At 32.6% G+C, this 25,610-nt stretch overlaps 1 pseudogene; it reads left to right on the plus strand.

The window, feature by feature from the left end:
- The window catches only part of LOC149771169 (dynein axonemal heavy chain 2-like), a 29,168-nt pseudogene extending 19,101 nt beyond the window's left edge, over positions 1-10,067 (plus strand).
- Positions 10,068-25,610: the final 15,543 nt, after the last annotated feature.

The following is a 25,610-nucleotide window of genomic DNA, read 5'->3' on the forward strand; positions in this document are numbered from 1 at the left end:
GGTCTGAAAATGAGTTTAGGTTGTATGTTCAGACAATTTCTGAACTGCAAATTGATGAAATCAGCAAAAGAAAAGTTACAATTTAATGTACCTAAACATTTTCAATTTTTAATATATAAACATATCATTTGAAACTAATGGTGCTTTTATAATCAATATGATGCTTTTTTTCTCCCTTTAAGACAACTATATTTTTCACTCTGATTCACATGCATGGTCAAATCAGCAAAGTTAGAGAATGTACAGGGTCATGCAGATGTTTACTTAAAAGAGAAGCGTATCAACAAAGCTAATTGCTTACATTACTGTTCCATTAGAGGAAGGCTTTCGCCAAGCTGAGAGCAACCTAAAGTTTCTAATGGTCCTGAAGGATCCCTGCTATGAGCTGGCAGATGCCAAACCAAAGGACATTCAAAATATGATCCCCAAAATCTTGCTCCTTATCCGAATGATCTGGGTCAACTCGGAATTCTACAGATCTAGGGAGAGGCTTACTGGAATCCTCAAGAAGGTACTTATCAACCCATTTAATATATCTTATCAAGTTTTTAAAGATTAAGTGAAAATGGCATATAAAAGCAAAGTAGATTACTCCTGGTTTTGTACTATACCTTTAACATCTGGATGCCCATCACACTTATTTGTAAGCAACATAGCTAATTGTATTGAGTTAGATAAGGCAGCAATTGATATTTACGTACATGAAGTGGGTTCCAGGACATGTTTGCTAAGTTTTATCAAGTCAAACAAGACTACTGTTGATATATACTGTATTTCATGTATTTTTTCGTACCCTTTAATTTTTTGTACAGAATCCAATTATAAAAATAATTACTTAAATGTATCATAATTTCTCGTACATATCACTTTGTATCTTTTGACAAAAATACATTAAATTATCGGACAAATAATTTCTACTAAGAAAGGTTTACGTTTGGAAAAAGATCGAAAATATCATATTTCCATTTTGTTTTTATCAATTTTAATAATTAATTTTTGGTGAGAATCTACAATGATGCATAAGCATGGGCATCTGCAGCATAAGTCAATGGGGTCACGTGCCCCCCCCCCCCCCCCCCGACAAGTTTAATCATGCAAATGAAGCTGAAAATATGTTACAAGATTCTGTTCAAAATGTTTAGTAAATATTAGCTTTAGTTTCAGACTGCTTTCTATACTAACTCTCCTGGCCGTGACTGACCCTCCCCCCCTGCAAAAAAAAATCCTCCAGGAATCCATGTGTATAAGCTCTTTTTTTGTCATTACAATATATACTGGTGTTTATAAACAAATGGACAAAGGACTTCACAGACCATACCTTTAAATATTATCGTTAATTAGTTTTCCATATTAAGTCTGTCACCATAACAAAACACCAGGTGCATACGAAAATTAGTTCGGAAGACATTTTATGTTTTCTTCTACAACACAAATTACATCTCAGTACACACTAAAGTGAAGACTACTGACCATTAGCCAACTAGTCTTATTGTTTCATTATAGTCATATAAACATGAAATATAAAAACCTAGTCATTTTCTGTCATAAATATGAAAGTCACGGGTTCCATTAAATTCATTCGGATATATACATAAACTATCTTTTAAGTACTTGTTCTGTGTTGACTTGGATATAATTAACATTTTATTGCAAATCTATTCTATGATATATCCCACTATTATTTTTATTGGCGAGTTCGAATAACAAGTAATGCGTATGATCGCTTGTCCTTATAACATCTGCTGTATGGACAACAGCTTCAATAACACAGTGACAGATTTTCATTTCCCTAAAGAGAACCTCATTTCCTACTAGGCAGTCTCGCTGATTTGACCTCATCTGTCGATTCTTGCATTCTATCTGGTTTTAGCTGGAATAACCCAAATGCTAAGCATTTTTAATTACCATGTAAATAACACTGCATATCCATGTGGTTGTTGTGACAATGTACATCGTAATTAAAACAAGAATGAATTGTTGATTTAGCTGTGTTTATTGATAATGGAATATTGTAGGGTCGTAATACATGAGGATCATCACAATCGTCAGGTAACACTCTTATTTTCCTCTTTGCAAATGGTATCAATAAAAAAACACCCTGAATAAATACAGCCTTCTACTTTGACAACGTTTTCTACATCTCTCTCTCTCTCTCTCTCTCTCTCTCTCTCTCTCTCTCTCTCTCTCTCTCTCTCTCTCATACAACTACGCACGTTCGGTCACAAGCATTAACTAAAATGTGATTTCACGTTTGGTTTTCTATTGCATTTGATAGTGAGTTTATTGTTAATGTTAAATGACAAGTTGCAACTACACATGCTCTAAATGCAGACGAGCTTGTACACTGAGACATAATTCTCTTTCTCTCTCTTTCGCTCACTTGTAACAGCAAAAATCGTGGAGTACTTATGTTTTTGTTGTAATTAGATTCTTAAGTTGAGAGCAGAAAGAGACAGAAAATATAAGTTTACTTTGTACAGTTGTACCGTTAGATTGTTCAATAGCATGTGTTCCATAGAACTTGTTCAAATACGATCCCTTTATTTTTCATACATGGTCACTACCACCAAATGATAATTATTTATTTTGCATATAATTTTTCATTCCCTGAAATTAATAATTTTTTCGTGCATGAAAAATAACATAAAATACGGTAGTTACATAAAATGGTTTCCAAGACATGATTAGGTTGTGTTTACTGTGAGCTTATCTTTCCATTTTGTACACATTTTTGAACATTTGGGACTTGGACTTTGGACAAAAATGCTTTGTAAGCACATTTAGAAAAAGATACTTGACACTGAAAAATGGAATCTGATACGCTTATTTGGAATAATTTGTAGCTGGCATAATTAGAGTTTAGAGTTAAAGTTTTGCTCACAAAAACCTTGCACTCGTGATCAAGTAAATGTCACTTGAGTTAGAACAGTAATTGCCCATCTTTGGACTGTGGTTTCTAACAGAAGTTATTAAGTTTAATAAACTGTCAAGCAAATATAAACAGGTCCATTACATTGCATTAATTACTACTAGGTCTAGTCTTGGTTTATTCTATCAGTTTATCAGAGTACAGCTTATGACTTATCTTTTGAGGTATATTCCAGTGACTTTTGGATTGTCAGGATAATATTTTTTAGATCTTTCTTTGATTCAAAGGGTAGTTACTTCTTTTTATTCCTATCTATTAGTAAGTCATTTACCTTGAAACACTTCAGCACTATGAAATCAATAGCACTTAATATGTATATGTTTCAGCTTAGTAATCAAATTATCCGACGCTTGTGTAAAGAGATCAACCTCAACAAGATATTTGATGGACATTGTGAGTCTTGCATAAAGTCACTGAATGACTGTATTGAATGCTGTGAAGCTTGGAAGGGAATCTATGGCAAGGTTAGATTTATGAATGCCCAACAGCATACAGTAGAAACATGATCTATGACAAGGTTATATTTTTAATGCCCAACAGTATACAGTAGAAACATGATCTATGACAAGGTTAGATTTATTAATGCCCAACAGCATACAATAGAAACATGATCTATGACAAGGTTAGATTTATTAATGCCCAAAAGCATACAGTAGAAACATGATCTATGACAAGGTTAGATTTGTAATGCCCAACAGCATAGAGTGGAAACATGTTGATTTTGTCCTGTCCAAGCATACAGCCATGCTATAAATCTTGTTAGGATATGGTTATGCAAAAGTCTCATGAATTGTATTGGCATGTTTGTATCCATAAGTACATGTAAACGATTTGGTTAGCTTGTGTGCATTTCAAGTGATATTGGAAGTTGTATTAGATTTTTTTTCTGACTTTTTTTGTTGTTGATGAATTGGTTTTAAAGCATAATCACACAAAAACTGCATGAAGCTGGTGAATTTAATATCTTAGCAAAACCTCTCTCCGTCTCTCTCTCTCTCTCTCTCTCTCTCTCTCTCTCTCTCTCTCTCTCTCTATATATATATATATATATATATATATATATATATATATATATATATATATATATATACCTTTTTTATGAAACCTTGTTACCGACACTAAATATGGTAATGTTACAGAATATGCATTTCATTTGTTTTTATTCAGCATTTCATTTGCATTCTGTTCACATTTGCATCTTGTTTGTCGCTTTATGGTCTCCAAAAGATTCTTGAGTTTGTGTTTATTGCCTCCATTCATTATTTCCTTTCAGTTGTGTCAATTTGGAATGCATTTACCCAGGGACATGATTTTCATCTACAATTAAATTAAATACAGATAATTATTACTTTCTTATTATATTTAAATGTATTAAACGTGTTCTTTAATAAAGTAGAAAGTGCATACATTTAAAAAGACAACATTGAGTTTACATTAAAATTCTAACCACAACTGCAGTAAATGTAAAAATCAAGTAGAGTATTTGTGAGCAAGTTTTATTCATATTTTATGACTCACGGTACTAATTTAGTTACCATAGTAAACCTATGCAAACACCATGATATTCAAAATTAAATAGCTTAAACGTTTTGAGTGCTCATGACCAAACCTATATTTATCAGCATAGATGAAACCTGGATGTCAAATTCAGTGTAGAGGAAATGATATGAGCTGTAGCATTTTCTGGATCTGCATGTGTTTAAAGTTTAAAACATGTGCTTTTCAATTCCACACCAAAGAGTCAGGTTCTGAATTTAGTACTGAGTTCTCCAAACTCAAGACTGTTAAAGGACTGAAATTCCATCAATAAAACAATGTCTCTGTTATTTTCTTCACTTACAACTAGAATAAGCTCTCAAAAGATTCTTTTTCATATATTACATTAACTTACATTATTAACTTATCCTGGCCAGCCTAACCCATATATACTCTTTTATGTTCACCCATTTCCAGGCTGGTTCCCATTTTTCCATATAATTAGTAATGTCTGTCCTTTAGTTTCATCAATATAAAAACTATATATATGCAAATTCACTGAGTCATTACGTCAATGGCAGTTTTTAGAACAATATCATGGCTTGCAATTAATGGGAAACTGTCTGCCAATATGAAGAATCCGGTCTCTGATTATTATGCCAAATGGCTTTCTTCAATAGAGATTTATCAGCAGCCCAGGCAACTGTCAGATATATTTTCAATTCCATTCATGGCATGGATTTATGTTTTGTTTTTATTTATCATTGTGCATTATTAATTTGCACTCTCTCTTTTCTTCACATTGCAGTCCTCATTCAATTTGCATTCCTTTTGCATTTGATCTGCATTCAAGCTGATTTTTGTTTGTATTCCATTTTACCTGTTTCAGTGTTGATGTAATGAATAAAATGAATCTGGCTGACTCAGGTTTCACATTTATAGGTTACTATATTTGTATGGAAAATAAAAACGAGTTTATTTCTGCATGAATTTAGTATCACTGAGAAAAAAATTTGAATTTGCCTATTCATTTGTAAGAACATATTTATCAAATATTCATCCTTTTTTTAAGTAAGAGTGATTATACAATAAATACATTTATCTCCCTGTATAACACATGAAGAAAAAATAGTATTATCTGTTACAACAAATGCCTGTGTTTGTGTCTTCAAGAGCAATATGAAAGGAACATTCCCATATCATAACTAATATGCACGTGGATTATTTAAAATTGCAACATGGAAAACAAGTATTTATCAAATAATGAAAAGGAAACAAGTGAATAGGTTTATTTCAGTTAATTTAGAAGGAATGCATAACTATATGCATAAAAATTACAAACAAAAATACAATTAATTAGTCACATGTCCAAAATACTATGAATTCGGTTGCATGTTGTACACATGTTATGCAATATGGTGAAATACCGCACAATGACAACAATGATAATTAATGTTGAAAAAGATGAATATATAATATATATGTGCAAAGATATATTATCTATTTTCAGTTTTGTACCTCTTAAAGGATTCTTTTTACAGGTTTATAGGGTTTTTGAATTTTCTGGACTTGGACTGTTTTGTGTGCATTGGGGTCCTATATGTTTTACAGACACAAATATAGTACCAAGTTGATTTGACTTCCACAACTTGTTTCTTTTTACAGCTCTGTTGTGTTACAAATATAGTTTCAAATTGATTTGACTTCCTCAGAATTGTTCCTTATTTAAATCTCTGTTGTGTCACAAATCAAGTATCAAGTTGACTTGATCCCCTCATAATGTTCCTTTTTCAGTCTTTTTGTCTCAAGATCTTGCATGAAGCTGACATTGCTCTTCAGAATTGTTCCTTTTTCAGTTGATTTTCTCACAAATCGAATATGAGGTTGACTTGACAATCTCAAAATTGTTCCTTGTTCAGAATCTATTATCTCCCAAGTGAAGAATGGAAATGATTGACTTTCTTAGAAGCATTCCTTTTTCAGTCTCTGTTTTCTCACAAATATAGTATCAGGTTAACTTGTCGTAGAATTGTTCCTTTGTTCAGTCCTTATTGTCTCACAAATCTAGTACCAGTTGACTTGTCCTCCTCAGAATTGTTTCTTGTTCGGTACATGTTGTCTCATGAGTAAAGAATGTAAATGTTTGACTCATTCTTTTCTTACAAGTAATGAACATAAACAAAACAGTATGTGTAGTTGAAAAGTTTTATTTAAATTGTTTATAAAAAAAGATGTATTCCAGTACCAAGAATATCTCAAGAAATATGGTTTTTGTCGTAACTAATTGCTTAATTATGAATGTACGAAAGAATTAGTTAGTCAATATAAGAGTGGTTAAAGATAATATATATATATATATATATATATATATATATATATATATATATATATATATATATATATATATATATATATATATATACATATACATATACATATACATATATATATATATATATATATATATATATATATATATATATATATATATATATATATATATATATATATATATATATCTGGTTGACTATATTCTTATATTACAGACTGCCAAACTGCATCACAAGTTCTCCAGTGTTGGCTGGGTATTGGACAAGAGTAGCATATTTGTCCAAGTGGAAGTTTTTGTACAGATATGCAAGGATTTGTTAGAGGTAAGGCACAGTTTGTCTCTTTAATTTATTACTTTGCTTTAATAAATAATCCTATATGTGTACTTGGTTAAACTCTCCTGATTTTCCTTTTGACATAACATTAAATGAATGCAGTATGAAACAGTTTTTTGCATCTACCTGTTGATATATATCTGGGACTAGAAACATTTATAGTTTTCTGGTGTTGCTTAATATATCATATAGAGCTATGATTGTAATTTTCATTTTACAGACCTGCAATGTCATAATGATCACATGAAAACTATGATTTTATTTACTTCCCCATGGACTTTATAGCTTTTTTAAAAACACAATTTCCAATAGGTTCCATTTTCAGATAAGGAGAATTGTTTTCTCAAATGACATAAACTTGTAACCTTAAGCCTCCGTCACAAAAGAAAGAAGTTTAATTTTGTTCTTGCACCATAGGTGTGTGAAGACCAGATCCATTATGCTAGGCGTGAAGAAGGAAATAAGAAATAAATGCCCCACTTTGCTGGCCATAAGGGACCATATATTGCTAGAGGGCTTCTAGAGAATGAGGCAACCTTTGAAAAGAATCTGAACATGTTAAGAGCAGTAAAGAAAACCATACTGAATGTCAAGGCAACATCCTTGCATGATCATTGCAATAGGTATGTTGTAATGCATTCTACTGAAATCAGTAAAATTGTATGAAGTCACTGACGTTATTTCTCTTGGTGCTGGTGTTTTGTGGATTTCATTGTTGTTGCAGGTTGCAAAGATTCCACGTACAGAGTTATTACATTAACCAGTATACTCTGTATCTATACATGGCAATATATGTGGAACGAAAACTACACAAACAAGCTTTTGATCGTCAAACCCATTGCATGATAGTTGCATCCTACATACAGAATAAATCTTGAAGATATTATGTTGTTTATTTATAGGACACATATACCTGTATTATGCATATACATTGAAGGGTATACATCAACCAGAGTATCTACCTTGTCAATGTACAGTTATTGGAACATACTGCCATGTGACAAATGGTGATCATCTGAGGAAACAGTAGTCCTCTTTCCAAATCCACAAATTTAAAGACAAGACAGATGATGATCATCTGCAAATTCATTAGAACTCCTTCCCGAATCCACAAAGTTAAACACTAGACAAATGATGATTGGATTAGTAAACAATAAGAGTCTTTCTGAATCCACAGATTTAAAGACCAAATAAAGGATGATCATCTGAGAATACATTAGGATTTCTTCCTCTTTCTACACATTTAAGTAGTAGCTTAAATGGTTCTATGATAATCCAGAATAGTTGATACCTAAGAAAATAAATTGATTCACATCTCAGTCATACAAATTAACACCTTATTTCTTAATTAAACACAATCTGAAAAAATAAACATTATTCCGCCTCATGACACAGGTAATAAATGCAGGAATATGAAACAAATTAAAGAATGTGATAAATATTTCTGCCTGCAGAAATTATTTTGAAACTGAGGTAGTTATTATAAAAGAATGAGATATTTTACTCTAAGCTGATTTCTTATCAGGTTTATATATTTTGTACTTCTTTTCATTTCTTACCAAGTTAGCACAAGAAGTATCACTGTCGTCTATTATGTGTTTTACTCATTGCACTTGATGCATGTCATGAGACATTTGCTTACGGTATGATCTTTGTCCATTATGTAAGGTTCCGTGCAAGTGTTAAGGACCTAGAGGTAATGATACAGAATGCAATTACCTCTGCCTTTGAGACATTCACTACTGTTGAAGGTGGTGTGGAACTTATGGACATCTTTATGCATTTGTCTTCAAGGGAGGTAAGTTGTTCTTTCAGACAATTCATGGGAGAGAAAATGTTAGTATATGCAACGTTCAAATTAATGTGTAGTTTTGTAAATAGGACATTTAATGTCTGAATTACAGCTGTGATCCTTGACTCCTCTATCAAAGTTATATTAACAATCAATTCAAATATTTTTGGTAACATTTCAAGATCTCCTGAAAGCAATATGGCTGTAGTGTTACTTTTATCCATTAATATATCATGCCTTGCTTATATTTTTCATTTGGTTTCTGTATCAAGCGATTCTAGTTTGTCTTTTTAGCTACATATTATAATGATTGATGTGTTTAGTTATAGCTAACTACTTCTGTTAATGCATAGACATTTAAATTACATAATATTCTTTGTTTGCTTACTGTAGTCAATTAAGAGAACAATTGACAAAAACAACGGTGGAGGTTTACGACATTTTTAATGAGGAATTAATTGCTGTGAAAAAAGAACTGACGCAGAAGGCCATTCCTCACTCATCCATCCATCCCAAGTTTGCTGGTCAGGGTCTGTGGGCACGACACCTCAAGAGGCGGATCGAGAAAAGCATGATGGTATTGTGATAACAATTTGTATTATTTACTGCAGTCCTCTAACAGGTGTAATTTACACCTAAATCATACCCACTTGTATCATGTTTTTACCATTTATGTTGAGAGAGAGACAGAGATAGGAAGTCATTATTGAGGATGCATTATCATTTTATCCATGTCGTCATTTTTCTTTGGTTGGCGGGGTGGTCTGCACTGCGAGGAAGAAAATTGTGGTAATGTACTATACTTTTCATCTGCACATTACTTTTGCATCTAGTATCTTTATGCTTGCATCCAAATTTTTATTTTCATTGGTCCTACTGTGGTTCGAGGTATGTTCAAATAAAATATTAAAACTGATATTATTAATGCACTTTCTTTACAGCTCTATAGTTGTGAATCATAGAACTAGCATATGTAAAGACAAATGTTGCTACTTTAATACTACTACTACTACTATAATAAAAATAATAAAAAAACTGATTCATATATTTTTCTACTGTGATTCTTCAGGCTTTGGACCGTGCTCATTTTCTGCCAGAGATTGGATCTGGTGAGGAAGTACTGAATGAGTATCAGCAACTCTGTATGGCCCTTGATGAGTACAGCAGGAAGACCTTCCATGCATGGACTCTCACTGTGGATAAGGTACAGATATATTCACATCTATCCTAGTTTTATTTAATCATTATCATATTTACTTATCTTTCAAAGGTTTCACTTGAGGCTTGTATCGATAGTTATTTGCTGCAAATCATCTTTTCAGGCCCTGCTTGGCAAATATTCTTTGAGTTCCCTCCGTGTCAGTTAAAAAATATTTCTTTTCTTTCGTATGTTATTTTTAATTATAGGGACATTGATTTCATCCTATCTACTTTCTTGTCTGTTACACAAATTCATCCATTTACAAGCCATATGGAAGGCCTTTACATGTAAATTAAATATATAACACAATTATTGTTTATACATTTATAATTAATCTTTTACCAGTCCTAGTGCAAGAATGTTTTGAGTAGTTAAAATTGCAATATTTGACGCAGAAAACCTGGCTTCTAGTTAATAGCAACAGGATAGAGCTATTTAATATGTAATCCTGAGCTCTTCTCCTGACAGTGTTCTAAGCATCATATAATATACACCTCTCCCCCGATAACGCGTGCACAACAGGGTCCATAAACATAGACTACACTATAAGCGAGGCACAAGTTACCTAGAAACGTCCACAAATTGTAAAAAATCAATTTGACATCGAGAAAACTGGAGGGAGGGAGAAGCGATATTATGGAAATAAGCTGTTTATTGACTGAATACTCATTCTGCAATCACGCTGACAATAATGTTTAATAATGTTCTTTTTCTAATGAATCTTTTCGTTATTCTGTTTAAATAACATTTATTTTCAAGATGTCCAACATCTGAAAGATCGTTATAACTGATGTTAACAATCATCACGTGTACGCAAATAAAGTATGTGTATTATGTTACTACTTTTTGTTTTTTTTGATGGTTTTTAATATTATCCTGCCAAATAGGGAGTCCCCAGGGCAGGGAACTAGACTAACGGTTGATACACCACCAAATAAGATTCCTTTTTTCAAAAACATGCGACATTTATTTTGTGTGACAATCATCTGAGTCAAAACTCAATTTTTGTATTGTTCATTTGTACTGTAACAGTATTGATGTTGTGATTTCATTGGAAGTAATAATGAAACTTCTTATCATCCTTGAGGATATCTCTAAGTGCCAGTTCAAGAATTCTTTAAAACTGCTTGCCCACAATGGTCTGTATCTGTGAAATCGAGCTCTCTTTTTCACGAAATATTCATTTTGCTTGACTGCCCTGTTAATTTTGGTCACAGTTATGAAAGAGACAGTTGTTTTAAAAATGAAAAACTATTAAGATTTTGTCGCAAAAAATCCTCACAGAATTCGTCCATATTTGACAGAAAGTGTTCAGGCATAAATCACATTCACATGTTAGCAAAGTACTGAACAAAGTAAGACTATATTTGTAAGAAAGTGCTATATAGCTTGATAAGTTTAAGTGTTTGTACAAACAATACTGATCTGCCATAATATACACACACATTAGTGGAAATAAGCATTTTATGAACTTTGACAGTAGAAACTACCCAGCAGAAAAAATAATAAATATGTTAATGTAGTAGAGTTCATAAAATATGCAATAAACACTAATGAAAAAAAAATTCTAGAAAAGCATCATACTGTCCCAGATTTCTTGGCTAACTGCAGTTGCATTTGGTTAATGGGCTTATGTCAGCCAGGTGAGGAATTTCATAACCACTTCAGCCTCTTGTTTACAAGCAATTCAGATGATTACATGCAGTCATCTACTTCATTTAAATGATAGCATGAATCACCTTCGTAGTGGTCTTTGTTAAATGATAACAAGGAGCTTTCGTTGTAGTCATCTACATTTTCCATACTTTAGTGATACTACAACATTCTTAAAACATCCTTTTCAGTTGTTGTACCATAATAATCCCTTGATTAGTTGTTAACACTAATGAATTTTTACTATGATTTTCATATTAAATTTTTTCAGGAGTGTTGGGCCTCTACTGAATGTACTAACCAGACTTTCGATCCAAAGATTATAACAAAAGATGCAAATGGGATGATTTCTCTTTTATATTGTAGATGTGTGAATAGTTTAGTAAACTTCTGAACTTCCTTGTTACTGTTTCGTATATTACTTAGATCATTCAAAAAAAGAATTTAAATTCAACCAAATATAGTTTAGATAGCAAGACAAAGTTGATAAGATGCTTAAATAGTGTACCTGCACACTAGAAAATAAATCGACCATCACTTGGTGAGCATCATCTGTCAACTGTTTTTTTCAGTCTAGTTTTTTTATAATAAGAATAATAACATTTTAAGACTGATATGATATATGTTCCATTGAAGTTGGATCCAACTGCAGAATATAGAAACATGCATCTACCATTGCATAATGCATCAAACTAACAATGTCTATGCAGTTTGTTAAGGGTGATCAGTAGAACAATTAATATTGACCTTGATCTATCAGCAAATTACAATCGCATGTCAAGGTCTGCATTGTTTTTGTAGGATCGGAACTATGTACACATACTGTCACATATGGTACTTCTACCAAATTTGTGTTATAATTAAAGTTTAATACTTTGGGGCCAATGGGATATTTGCAACAAGTTCTTCTATAGGTTTGCCTCTCAAACAGGCAATAATTTGCTCCGAACCATGTCCTGTACAGTTAACGTTTATTGCAAACCTGCGAGTACACCAAGATGGATTCACTGACAAGGCCCATGTACTAAGAGCAGAACCACTCTGCAGAACCACCCTGTGAAAATAAGTCTCTCTAAAAGACAAAATTAAACGAAAATATCATACATTACAAATGAAGTCACGTTTATCGGGTACAGAATATAGGCCTAAATAATTAACACTTGAAAGTGGCAATATATTGACTTAGGAGCTAAACAAAAGCATCCTTATTCGTTATATATTTACTACGAATGGAACAATCTGCACACACCAATCACTCGCTATTCATCAACTGAACTATATATCGAACAAGCCATTGATTGTCCACGTACATGGATGGCATGATAACTAGAATATTTGTTATTAGAAAATTATCTTCTAATTAGCGACAAATACCCACAGTATAAAAAAAGATGAGACATGTCTGGAATCGTGTTGATTCTTGTGTTAATAATGTATTTAGCTCCTCTTCGAGTTTCGTTGGCGTGGTTTAGGACGTAAGGATATTTAACTAACACTGTCTTCCTTGCGCCACTTCTAGGAAGAAAATACTAAAAGACATATGTTTCAGATCCATTTAGTAAAATCATTATTAGTATGGTATTTGTAAAAGGAATAATTTGTTTAATGTGCGATTATCAAATATCTGTATTGTGACGAAAGGGCATTTAATCATAAATGTTTGAAACAAATCAGAGCAAGTAAAAGAAGACTTATAGAGGATCTCAAATGGGTAACGATTTGCTATTGCATTTATAAAACAAGTTAGAAACATGTCCACCTTTTGCGAGCCTTGGCGAGCAAAAGCTGTACATTATTTAACGAGCTTCCTAAATTTAAATTTAAAGCATTACCCAATTGAGATTTGTTATCATATAGTTTTATGTTAGTAGAAATTATATAGATAGAAATAACAGCGAATAATTTCATTCATTCGGACATAAGCTGTACCTTTCATTTGTTGTGCGATACAATTAGTACCAAACAATGTTGAAATAGTTAAAGAATATTATACATTTTTGATAACTTTAAATCAAAGAATAAACGTCCATCCAAATAAGCAGAACATTTTACAAAAGACAAAACATTTGTCAGCACAGAATGTATAATTCTTACACAACACAGTGACGCTGTTTACGTTGAAAATACACAACTAAACATTACATAGTTGGGATACATTTGTGAAAAAAGATTACTGGATGCAGAAATACACATATTTACAGCATTGTATTTGTGACAAGACATATGCAGTATTCGACCTGGAACTTTAATTTGCAATGAAGACATAAATAAAGCTATGTTTGAGTCGGACTTGCATCACACATTTACCGCATAAATAATGGTGTGGTTGGATAAAGTTCTGTCAGTTCAGGAGACCGGTGTAACTCTACAGTTTTTCGTGAACAAAGGTGAGTTTACTTACATTAGTAAGTTCACATTTAAACCAAGCTTTTACATAGGATGGGATTCCATGCTACAGATATAACGCTCAACCGTCCCCACCCAACCATCGCTATCATATACGCAATGCCAGTAGTTTTACTTGCTAATAGTGTTCTCGTCTTGGTGTTTTCTCATTTTACATGTAAGTATATGATATACATGACATTACAAACCCCTGTGCTAGTAAATTGGCAGTATTGAAACAGACAATATCGTTTTCGCCAATCCCCTTTCGTGAGTCATTTCAAACAATTGAGGCCAAAAAGAGACAATGAAAACAAAACATTCAAGAAGACGGGGTTTATAAAGGTTTCCCACGATCGCAGCCAATCAATCCAGAGAATATGGCACAATTATTTCACGTGTTTATTCGGACCAATCAGAATCACATAAAGTGATATGTTCCCTTGTATAATATGAACTATATAAAACTGTACACGCTATAGGCAAAGTGTACCTACCTGATGATAAATAGAGGTATGTGTGTTATGCATGAAATGCAATTATTCACTTAGTACTAAACAACACCAAATCCATGGATGGTCAAAACGATGAAACATGATGGTTGTGACCACATGTATTGAACGTGTCAAGAACGAACCAGACAGATCTCGAAATACGAGTATCACCATTGGCGTTCTTTTCATGACCATTTACAAGCTTTTTTCTGTTTCGATTATTCTAAGATTTGTATGCGTTTGCTATGTATTAATTAAGTAAATTCTATATATTATTCATGTGATATTTCGAAAGATGCAATGTCAATATAAATATTTACTTTATATCTATAAATTTGGATGCTTAATTTACTGTATAACAAAATATAAAATCTAGTTCAGAACTGGTGGAAAGACAGCTTGTTATGCTTAGCAATATGATTCAATTACCATCCTCGATTTCGTTCTGCATGTTATAGTATACATGTTAAATTTAAATATGTACAGGCCCAAATAAAATGGCATTCCTATGCATATTAAGTTTTCTTAATATTTCAGCATTACGGTACTTTACGTAAGAAATGTTAATAATTTAGAATTTACCTTATCCAGATTCTGGATGCGTTTCTTAAGTGAAAAGGTTAGGCACATTTATGCTGTTTCCACTCAAATCAACGCGATTATTAAAATACTGTCTAGACTGAACAATACAGTTTTTTACCTTTATACATTACAATTTCGTGGAGTAAACTCGTAAACACGTGTTTTCTTTATTCAATATGACAAATTAAATGATGTTCGGCATAAATCGTTTATCAGGTTCAAAACTGTTGAAATACAAAAGTAAAGAAAGGGCCTGCTCCACAAAGTTACTAATTTAAATAATGTTTTGTGTGTCATTATATTTTTCAGTTGTTTTATTAGGTAAGACATACATTTCGAAAATTTATAATTTATACGAACATGGCATGTATTTATTTACAACATGCGAAACTCAGAAACGTGCTTACTTTTCGGAGATGTTAGTAAATGCGAAATCTCTTAAAATAGCAGCTCAATTTCTCATGACGTTTTGTCGCCTGTTTTGTTTTCAGTACAAATCGTAACATTGTACTAATCTGAATTAGATGTACTTAATTGATTGAAGTGGATTATGGAGACTCTTTGTAGTTTTCCGCTGAACAGCAAATCGTACTCTTAGATATTATTCAGCCAAATAAAAATAATTATACTTTCGATGTAGTAGCTTTAGGACGGAAAAGATGGTTTGTGGTTGAACAAAAATATATTCATGGTCACTGACCCTGCTAAAAAAATCAAAAAGTAACAACTAACATTTAAATATATATATATATATATATATATATATATATATATATATATATATATATATATATATATATATATATATATATATCAGCTGATTTTACACACGCGGAAAGAAACCCTTTTAGTGCATACATTACGAAAATGGTTGTATGTTTGTATTTGATTGTTTGATTCTGTAATGAAAACAGGTTTGATATTGTATGCGAGTTGCAAGAAAATTAGACAAACATATATGGAATATACTAAATGCAAGCGGGGCCACGAGTGGCCGAGTGGTTTAAAACGCTCTCCGTTACGGATAACTGCCATCTCACCTCTGTCTGCGTGGGTTCGAGTCTGGATTCGGCTAAAGTGGATATGTGAGAAAGCTTGCCAGTAGCTTCTCGTGGGTCGGTGGTTCTTTTCGGGGTTTTCCAGGGTTCTTCCTCCACCATTAATACTGGCCGCCATGCATATCCTCTCGTGTGCTGGAAAATGGCGTTAAACCCTACAACAACAACATCAACCACTAAACACGAGACATACGAATTCTCACGAGACAACGTAAGGAATCACTAAGACGCATGCCTAATTAAACGCTTATGTGTCTGTGATGTATGACTCGACATGGCCTTTTTACCGAGAAGTTACCTTTATGCATAAAAATGAAAAAAATATTTGTCATATCCACACACGGTGTATGATCACTGTTCATAACAAGAAACATGTTTAACATGACATTTATGATTCACAAATATTGTATATCAAAACGTAGATAAAAAGAAATGTGAATTATTTTGAGAATGTTACTTTTTCAAGACTTAATCATAATGATTCAAACAAAACGTCGTCTACTCAAAATATTTTTGAACTATTAACTTAATATATTCGCATTTATTGTTCTTGTTAGTTACCTCGTTTTGCTATGACCCTTTTTCTTGTTTGCTCTGATTCTTGTCTTTTGTATTGTTTGAGTTAAGTTGTTTCACAGTCTCCTGCTGTATTATCTGTCTACCAGCATGTTCAAATGATATTCACTAATTATAGTGTTGTAGATACTTTGACAATTTCTAAATGCGTTTCATGGCAACACTTGCATAATCTGCTACATGGCAGACATATCGACACAACTAGTAGCTTGCTTGCACATACTCACCATCTCTAGCCATGTTTAAAAACAGAAATGCATTGATCAGTGCTGCTCCATGTCCGTGGCCGAACAGTGTGACACTGTCCTTGTCTCCCCCCGAAAGCGACGATGTTTTCTTGTATCCAAGACAGAATAGCCAATAAGTCAAAAAGATCATAGTTTCCATGCGCAAAAGCATCCACTGTACTTAGGAATCCTAGAAATGTAACAAATGAAGACTGAAAAGAGCTTTAAGGAACGTCATGATTTTCAAAGAACTTATTAATTAATGTGTTATGCGGTTTGATGGAACATCTCTAATATTGGAGTTATATACAGGTTTTCAATTATGCCCGAATCGTTTTGAATATGTCTTTAATTCGCCTGTTATGATATCTTATTTATATGCAAGTTAACTTTCATTTATTTGATAATGTTAAAGAATGCAATATTATGTTACAAATAAGTGTAATCAAAACAGCTATAAAAGAAAATGATCCCGCGACGTAATAAACTAATAATATATCATCCTATTGGTTTCATCTCCATCTCCATTCTGGGAAAGGGGTTAAAGCTTTAAGATTATGTATTGCGTTTAAAATATTGACCGAACTGGCTTTATTATGTTTACACTCTCGATGTAGGCATACATGGTTGGAAAAATAGACGCTGAAACATAAGTTAGGGAACCAATTTACCGAGAACGCCAAGCCTGTAATTCACTGTGACTACAATAACTTTGCCATAGCTGGCAAGGACAACTCCCGTCATATGCATTTCCTGTTCCTATTTCATAGGACTCTCCATGTATGAATATCATAACTGGCATGAGATTCGTGTCGTTCCAATCTAAAATGAGGAAAAGAGAGTCCGCAACTTTTAGTAATATGCGTCAGTTGAGTAAAGAATATATACATAATTAATTGATCAACCTTCTACATATATATTTACCCATTTATAACTTTTGGACAGATATTCATTACAGACCGTATTATAATGTCATGCAAAATGCCTGAAACAAATACAGAAAAAATACATTAATGTTATACAGTAGGACCTGTAATAATGTTCTGGCCTAAATAAAATGCCCTAAAATAAAACATACTAGGTTATTATAGATATTAAAACAATCATGCAAAAAACAATGAAATTGAAAAATGCGTAATTATATAAGGTAGCTTAAACCTTATTATTCATATCGTTGTTTCACTTTAATCAATGTATGCAAATACATTTGTATTATTTTTTTCTTTTTTATCTTTATTTGGCCGATGTTTGGTTCTTTCTTAATTTAAATTTAGCTATGGAAGATTTTATTCACTTTTCTCAGTCACAAAACTTGTGATTAATTATGTAAACAAAATATATCAGGAAGGCATTGCATTGTTTTTGTACAGATCATAGACTTGTTGCAGTAGAGCATAAATATTGGTAGTCCAGACAACTGTGGTGTAGGTAATGTACTGGATTTCGTGTCCACATTGTCAACCTTCAAGCCTCCAAAGTATTAGTCTATTGCAAGCATTTGTTTTCAATCATATAAAGCAGAGCTGTATTCCAAGCGTTGCCGATATGTTTCGTTGTGGAAGCGAAATAATGCACATGATATTAGATCGTCTAAAAGGCAGGATCCCTCTCTTCCTCAGTCTCTCCATCAGTTGTATTTTCCAAGGAATGAAGGTGGGCCATAACATTGCTGTACTAATTTATATTAAAACGGCTGTTTCATTTAATTTCACGTTTTAATGGCACAGATTTATTGTTTAAATACTTTCTCTTTGCAGTCTTAGATAATCACATAATGCCGCACGGGTTTGAGAAAGATTTACTCTATTTAAAACAAATATTTTGTCTTTCCCAAACATTATAACCCACGCTAATGACTCATATTTACCAAACGATCGTTGGCACCGATAAATGAAAACATCTACCATACGACAATGTGCTTATGTTGTTTTTGTCTATTGTAATATGTTCATGACTTAATGAAATCATGTTGTGTTAGTCTACATCATATATAAGTGTTGCTTGGCTAGTTAATCCAATCAAATAGCCTACTTGCGGATTCTAAAATATAAAATCCATATAACTTTCTTGAAGAGAAATTTACACTGGAATAGTCTGTACGAAATTTTGTCATAATAATGTGTGCATAAATACACTTTCTAAACTTGTATTTAATTGAAGAAAAGAAGCCATCGTAGAATCTTATATTGTGATTTTGTAGCTTTTATTTATTGTTTCAAATCTTTAATGTTTATGAAAATGATTACCGAACCTTCTTAACAACCGCATTGATTAGCTATACATGTACCACGTGATTCACGAGCAAGTTATGTATTAGTACATTATACAAAAATAATATACTTATGTATTTGCACGCAAATCACTTATTTTAGAGACTTTTTCTATGCAAATGTTAAGTATCGATGTGGTGTGTTTAGAACTTGAGTTTCGTTATTATATTATATTTATAACTGTGTTGAAACATAAGAATTGTACGTCATATTATACAGCATGCATGAACGTATCATTCTTGAAATCGAATACAAAGTACATGAGCGGCCGTATCAATGATATGGCTTCCGGTGTATGGTATGTAATGGATTTTCTACAAATATGTCTTCGTGAATCATATATAAGACTGAGTTCAGTTCTTAAGATATTTTGCAAAATATTATTTCCAGAACATTTCGACTGCATGTCCACAGTGACGGACCAGTTGAAAGATTTAATATTTTAATTGTTAAACATTGAACGCCAATGCGTTATTAAAGCTGACACTATAATTGTAGGGTTGAATTTGAGGTCATGTTTCCGCCACAGGTTCTGATAAACATTCCCCGCAATGTGCAGTCAGGCTCTTGGTCTATATGTCCCGTTAGAACAAATATATAAATTCATCCGTGTTGCCCCTCCTACTGATTTCAGATGGTTTACCATATTTACATAATATAAATATCAGCTTCATTTGATCGAATAATGTGTGACGTTAAGTGAAATATCTTCTTTTGCTTCATATCACAAAATGTACTTCCGCAAAATGGTTTTCTCTGCCTGATAGGGGAGAATATTGCATAATGTCAATATAGCATTTTAGCGTCACTTAACATCAAACAGGAAACGTGTATAGATTGTACCATTAGGTAATTGCAACGCAATGTTTTCACAGTCGATGTTGCATGTTATTTCTGATGATGAAATCTTGCCTTGCTATCCGCCAGTGAATTATACAAGCTAAGTTTAAAACATGCTGATACACTCATATGACATTGACTATAACAAAGAGTCTATTAAGTGAAAATCAAGAACGGTTACTGTAAAATACAAATCAATTTTGGGATGATGGGTTAGAATTTGAATACTGAATTTGCACTCCCTCTGGCTACGCTAAATCTGTATACACGTGTTCAGTTACGTATACACACTTGCTTTTTCAATGCACATAATTTCCTTTATTTCTATCACTTAGAGCAATTGCTAATATATAGTATTTAATTTGTTCACCTTTGCAAACACATTAATCGTACCAGAGAAAAGACATATGTGAGTTTACTTCCTCACTGATTTATGTTTAGAGTTATGCGTGTCGGTCAAAGTAGACTAGATTGCAAAGGTACTCGTACCTGCAGTTATTATACAAGTGTAAACGTATATTTAGAACCTAAGTGTAAGCCATTGGACCCGACAGGTAGTAGGGATATTTGCAACTGCTTATAATTTCTATGCTGTTTTTCTATGCATACATTAGCACATGGCAAATTACTATATCGGATTATTTTGTATGATCTGACTGACTTGTTGCATATGGAAAGGCAATGAAAGACAATAATGCATAAAACTCTCGAATGAAACATTTGTCCTCATCTTGAAAATATATCAAACTGTCTGGAAAATTGTGAATAAAAATGCATTGCGTTACCATTGACTAAAGTGCCGAAAGAAATATATGCTAGGTATTGATGTTGGATGCTCAAGACTATTACATACTGGAATATCAAACGGTGCCTATGAAAGTAATCTACCATAAACTTATAAATCATATAAGTATTCTAAGAAAGTCATATAACTTGCAGGTTGAATATAATGTATACCGGCTTGTGATCCCCTAACGCCAGATAATAGGTTTACATTTGTCATTTTTTGATAAACTGATTGCGTAAATGTAATGCATTTAATTTAAAACATTGACAATTTTCAAGTATCATCATTTGGTAACAGTTCAATCAAATCATTTGGTTCGATTGCATTCTAAAGACACACATAGTATAACATATACAATGCAGCACATTATTTAGTGTAGCTTCCGTATTATTCAGCTTGTTATAAGAAGTTTAAAAGTGAATATAGAAAACAAAGCTCATCACATGTATGGACTTCAGCGGCACAAGTACATATCTGCAACTATTGGCTTTCCTTAAGGCTTAATTGACAGCAATTTATTCTTGGTTTCACACATTTGTGAGTCAAAATTGAAATGTTTCCAACGGAAGACTATATTCATTGTTATGGCTTTGAAAGAAGTAAGCGATTTGTTCATATGAGACCATTGTGAACGCCATTTCATGTACGAAATTTTACATTTTAAAAAGATGCACGCGTGTGTGTGTTAATTATATAAATGCAGAATTTATGATATTTATCCTATGCTCATTTGATGTTATGAAAGCTAATATTTATCAAGATGCTTTTTTGCAGAATACATTTTGGCCTTCTGCCATAATGTTAATGGTTTACATAAAGAAATTTTGTACCGTTTGCTTGTTTATACACGTCTATTGTAATGTAGATTTAACTATAGTCATAATTCATAATGTAAGGAGACTTAACTGTTATGATATTTTACAATTATAATTGTCAAATAGGACTAAAACAAGTCATACAACGTAATAAATAATTAAGGGCTTCCATCGTTTGTAAACTCTTTTTTAAAAAATTTGTTATGTGTTTTGATTTATTGATAACGTACACTGAGGAATGCTTGACATTACGGAAAATATAATTCCGTAAATGCATTGTATACGTGAATTATAAACAATCAATATGAAAGCGCCCATGTATCTATGCAAGTACTTACTTAAATTAAATTAAATTGGACAACGTTCTAGCTTTGGCATTGACACTGAAACTACCTACGACATTCAACAGTAGCCGCTGTTTTATATAGATTGTTTACGAATTGTTTCGACGTAGATATCTTATTCTTAGTGAAATCATTCCGAGGTTTAATGTTTCATGCGCCAAATCACCAGAAAACCCATTTTTACTAATCATTTGCAACCAATTCCATAAATGTATTATATCTCATTTTGATGTGGTCCATTTTGCCGTTCGTCTTTCAGTTTGTAACCAGACAATTGGAAATCGTAAACAGAGCAGATGCAGATGTACAAAACAACGTTTAATATCGTATTAAGCACATAAATGGTCCCAATCTTTATTTTTGAGAATAATGTGCTAAGGTTAAAGACACTGTGACTTAATGTTTGCAATAATAAATGAGGAAGAACTATATGAGTGTGGATATTTACATGTGACAACAGTTATACTTCGTGGCCGAGGGAAACAAAATTTTCTTGTAGAATAGTTATCACACTGTAAATTATATTTGAAATCTAAATAATATCAAGTGCATATAAGATAACCGCCTTTGGTAATTATTTATATTAATTCAGCTGTCCAAAGCATCACTATTTACTGCTTGTACGATTTGTATGGATTGAATGATAGAGGATGATATAGGCTTCATCTCCAAATGCACTCCTGTGTCGAAGACATTGATTAAGCTTTTCATACCCCTTAACCCCTGAATCATCAACTACACTAGTAATGTCCTGCGACGGATTTTAACAAATTTTGAAATTAATAATAATAATAATAACAATAATAATGAGGACTTTGTATAGCGCCTAATCTTTAGAAGCTCTAAGCGCTTTACAACATTAGACAACACCTATTAGATAAAAACATAATAATATTATTACAAAAACAAACAACATGAAATTAGAAAAAAACATTAAAAAAAAACATGCTGATAATATTTCAGGTAGGAAACATTATTAGGTCTTTAAGTTTGTTCTTTCAGTCGAAATAAGTGAGTTTTTATTGCCCTCTTGTATGTGATCACTGTGTATTTGTGTCTAAGTTCACTGGGCAATTCATTCCACGTTGATGGGCCCTGGTATGCAAAAGAACGCAGTCCATATGACTTTGTTTTTATAGTGGGAATAATGAGTATAAGATTGTCAGAAGAGGAGCGTAAATATCATGCTGGTGTGTACACATAGGTGAGGTCAGATAGGTATCTTGGAGTAGAGTCCGACAGTGAAATGTAGCACAGAGAACAATTTTTTTTGTTTTGTTTTGTTTATATGCTTTGGAAACCACACAAATTAACATTAACCCACATACAGGTAATTCACTCCCATAGACCATAAAATTTATATTTGGCAAAAGTACAAAATGTGTTGGTAGAACAGCGAATTACGCTTATATCTCGATAATACTACATCTGAGATTAAACTTTAAAGAAATGAAAATTATACGCTGCGCGCTTAGTTTTTAACAATAAGTCAATTGCATGTGCCCACTATAAACACCCAGCCCTGCGTAGCATTTGCCCACATACTACCATAACTGTGAAATATCATCATTTATATCCAGTAGTACCTGTGCGGCTAAATCAATATTATACAAATGGCATCAGGTCAAATCTAATTATGGAGTAAAATTCGCCCATTCGCAGTACATCTTTCAACCAATCAGTGATCTTGATTATTTTAAATACGTTATTTAATATGCCAACACACTCCAACTTATTCCGTAGTTCATAAAAAAAAATAGTTTCTTGTAATCTGAAAAAGAGCAGTTTATAAAGATATTATTGTAGGCGATGAAAAGGTTAATGAAAAAAAATATGGCTTTAATGTTTGCAACAATTGATGACACTGATGTTTCGAATACATCAATTACTTCAATGCAGTCAGAAGGTGGGAGAATATAAAGCAGTCTACCGTCCCAGAAATTAGATCGTTTTAAGCGGCAATTACAGCTATTTTCGCTAGGTGTAAATTAACCTTTGCCACTAATGGGAAATATTGTTACTTAGGATAACTTTGTCGCTAAAGATTGAAAACCATCATACATATTAAATGAGCATCTTTTTACTGGAGCTCAGGGCATTATTGCATAACACGTCAGGCATGCTATTTTGTGCGATTGATTTAATTACGATTCTATTATCTGCACTATATGATGATCATGGCAACCTATGAAACTTGCGTATGTCATCCTTTTCATGTTGTCCGTTTTATTGGGAATAGTCTTTACTCTCGAATGTAGTGTGACTGATATAACTTTGGACTTGTTTAAGCGGTAAAATACTGAAATATTAATCAAACTATGTATAATACATATTCCACTGGATGACTAACGTAATCAATGGCAAGCTTGGTAGGAATCGTTGCACGAATTCGGTATAAAATCTAGTGCTTTCTAAACCTAACTGGGTTTGCTAAATTTGCATATGACATTGGTGTTTTTTTATAATGAATCCTTGATATTTCTCGAATTTGTTCTCTCTCTCTCTCTCTGTAATCAGTCATGACTTTGGCTTCATTCCCAGTTGTTGAGCAAACGCGTATTACATGTGCGGCACCAAATTGCAAGGTGTTTAGTGTGGTGGGGGTGCCTGATCGTTAAATTTGAACTTAACCTTCCATAGTAAACAAACATAATAAGTTCATTGAAAGAAATGCCTCATTTGAAAAAGCGTTTAATGGATACAATATACTTAAATGAAATAAAACAATGGCAGACTTAAAGGTCAATAATACTGATAAAAGAAACAAAATGGAAGTAATTATATGATATTTGTATTTTGTTTTCATGATAGCTGCTATAATCGACTATATTTTACCTAATACCTGTCAATGAACTCTTACTTCAAATTGAATCTTTTAGAGAAACAGAAGTAACGTTTACAAACAAATTTATTCAATATCATATGATGTCAAATGATATTGCTTCTACAAAGGATTGTTAATCAAGGCAGACAAATAATTCCAATATTTTTCTTCCAATCATATGTGTTTATGATGCACTCTGGCACAGCCTTTGAAGATCCTGTAATAGAAAGACACTTATAATACTAAGGAACGCTGTATTGTCGCATGCCACATGCTACAATTACTGCAAGCGCCACTACATTCGTCTCGCAGTCATTATACTGCATGCCCTTCCACGATGTTCCTTTGAGGCAATAAGTTTAGTTAGCAAACATCGTAACCTCTCTATGGATAAACAAGCAATTTCTTTTGGTCTACATTTGACTGATATATAGTGAATCTGATAAGTTATCTTTTTGTTTGATGTTTACTCACGTACTTTTTTGTTGCAGTCGGTCACATGAGATCTAGGAGCGTAGCGAATTGTAGACCGTGGTTTTCCATGATACGGGCAAACATGGATTCCAGAAGATTGCTTTTTTTAAATGTTTCTTTTACAAACTTATGAATTATGTCAAAGGAGTTTAAATATACTGTGTGACAATTAGTTGTATATTGCGGAACACAAGATAAAGTAAAAAATACAGATACC

The sequence above is a fragment of the Sinohyriopsis cumingii genome, unplaced genomic scaffold (assembly GCF_028554795.1).
Source record: "Sinohyriopsis cumingii isolate HCF-2022 unplaced genomic scaffold, ASM2855479v2 utg002080l, whole genome shotgun sequence".
Classification (NCBI taxonomy): Eukaryota; Metazoa; Mollusca; class Bivalvia; order Unionida; family Unionidae; genus Sinohyriopsis; species Sinohyriopsis cumingii.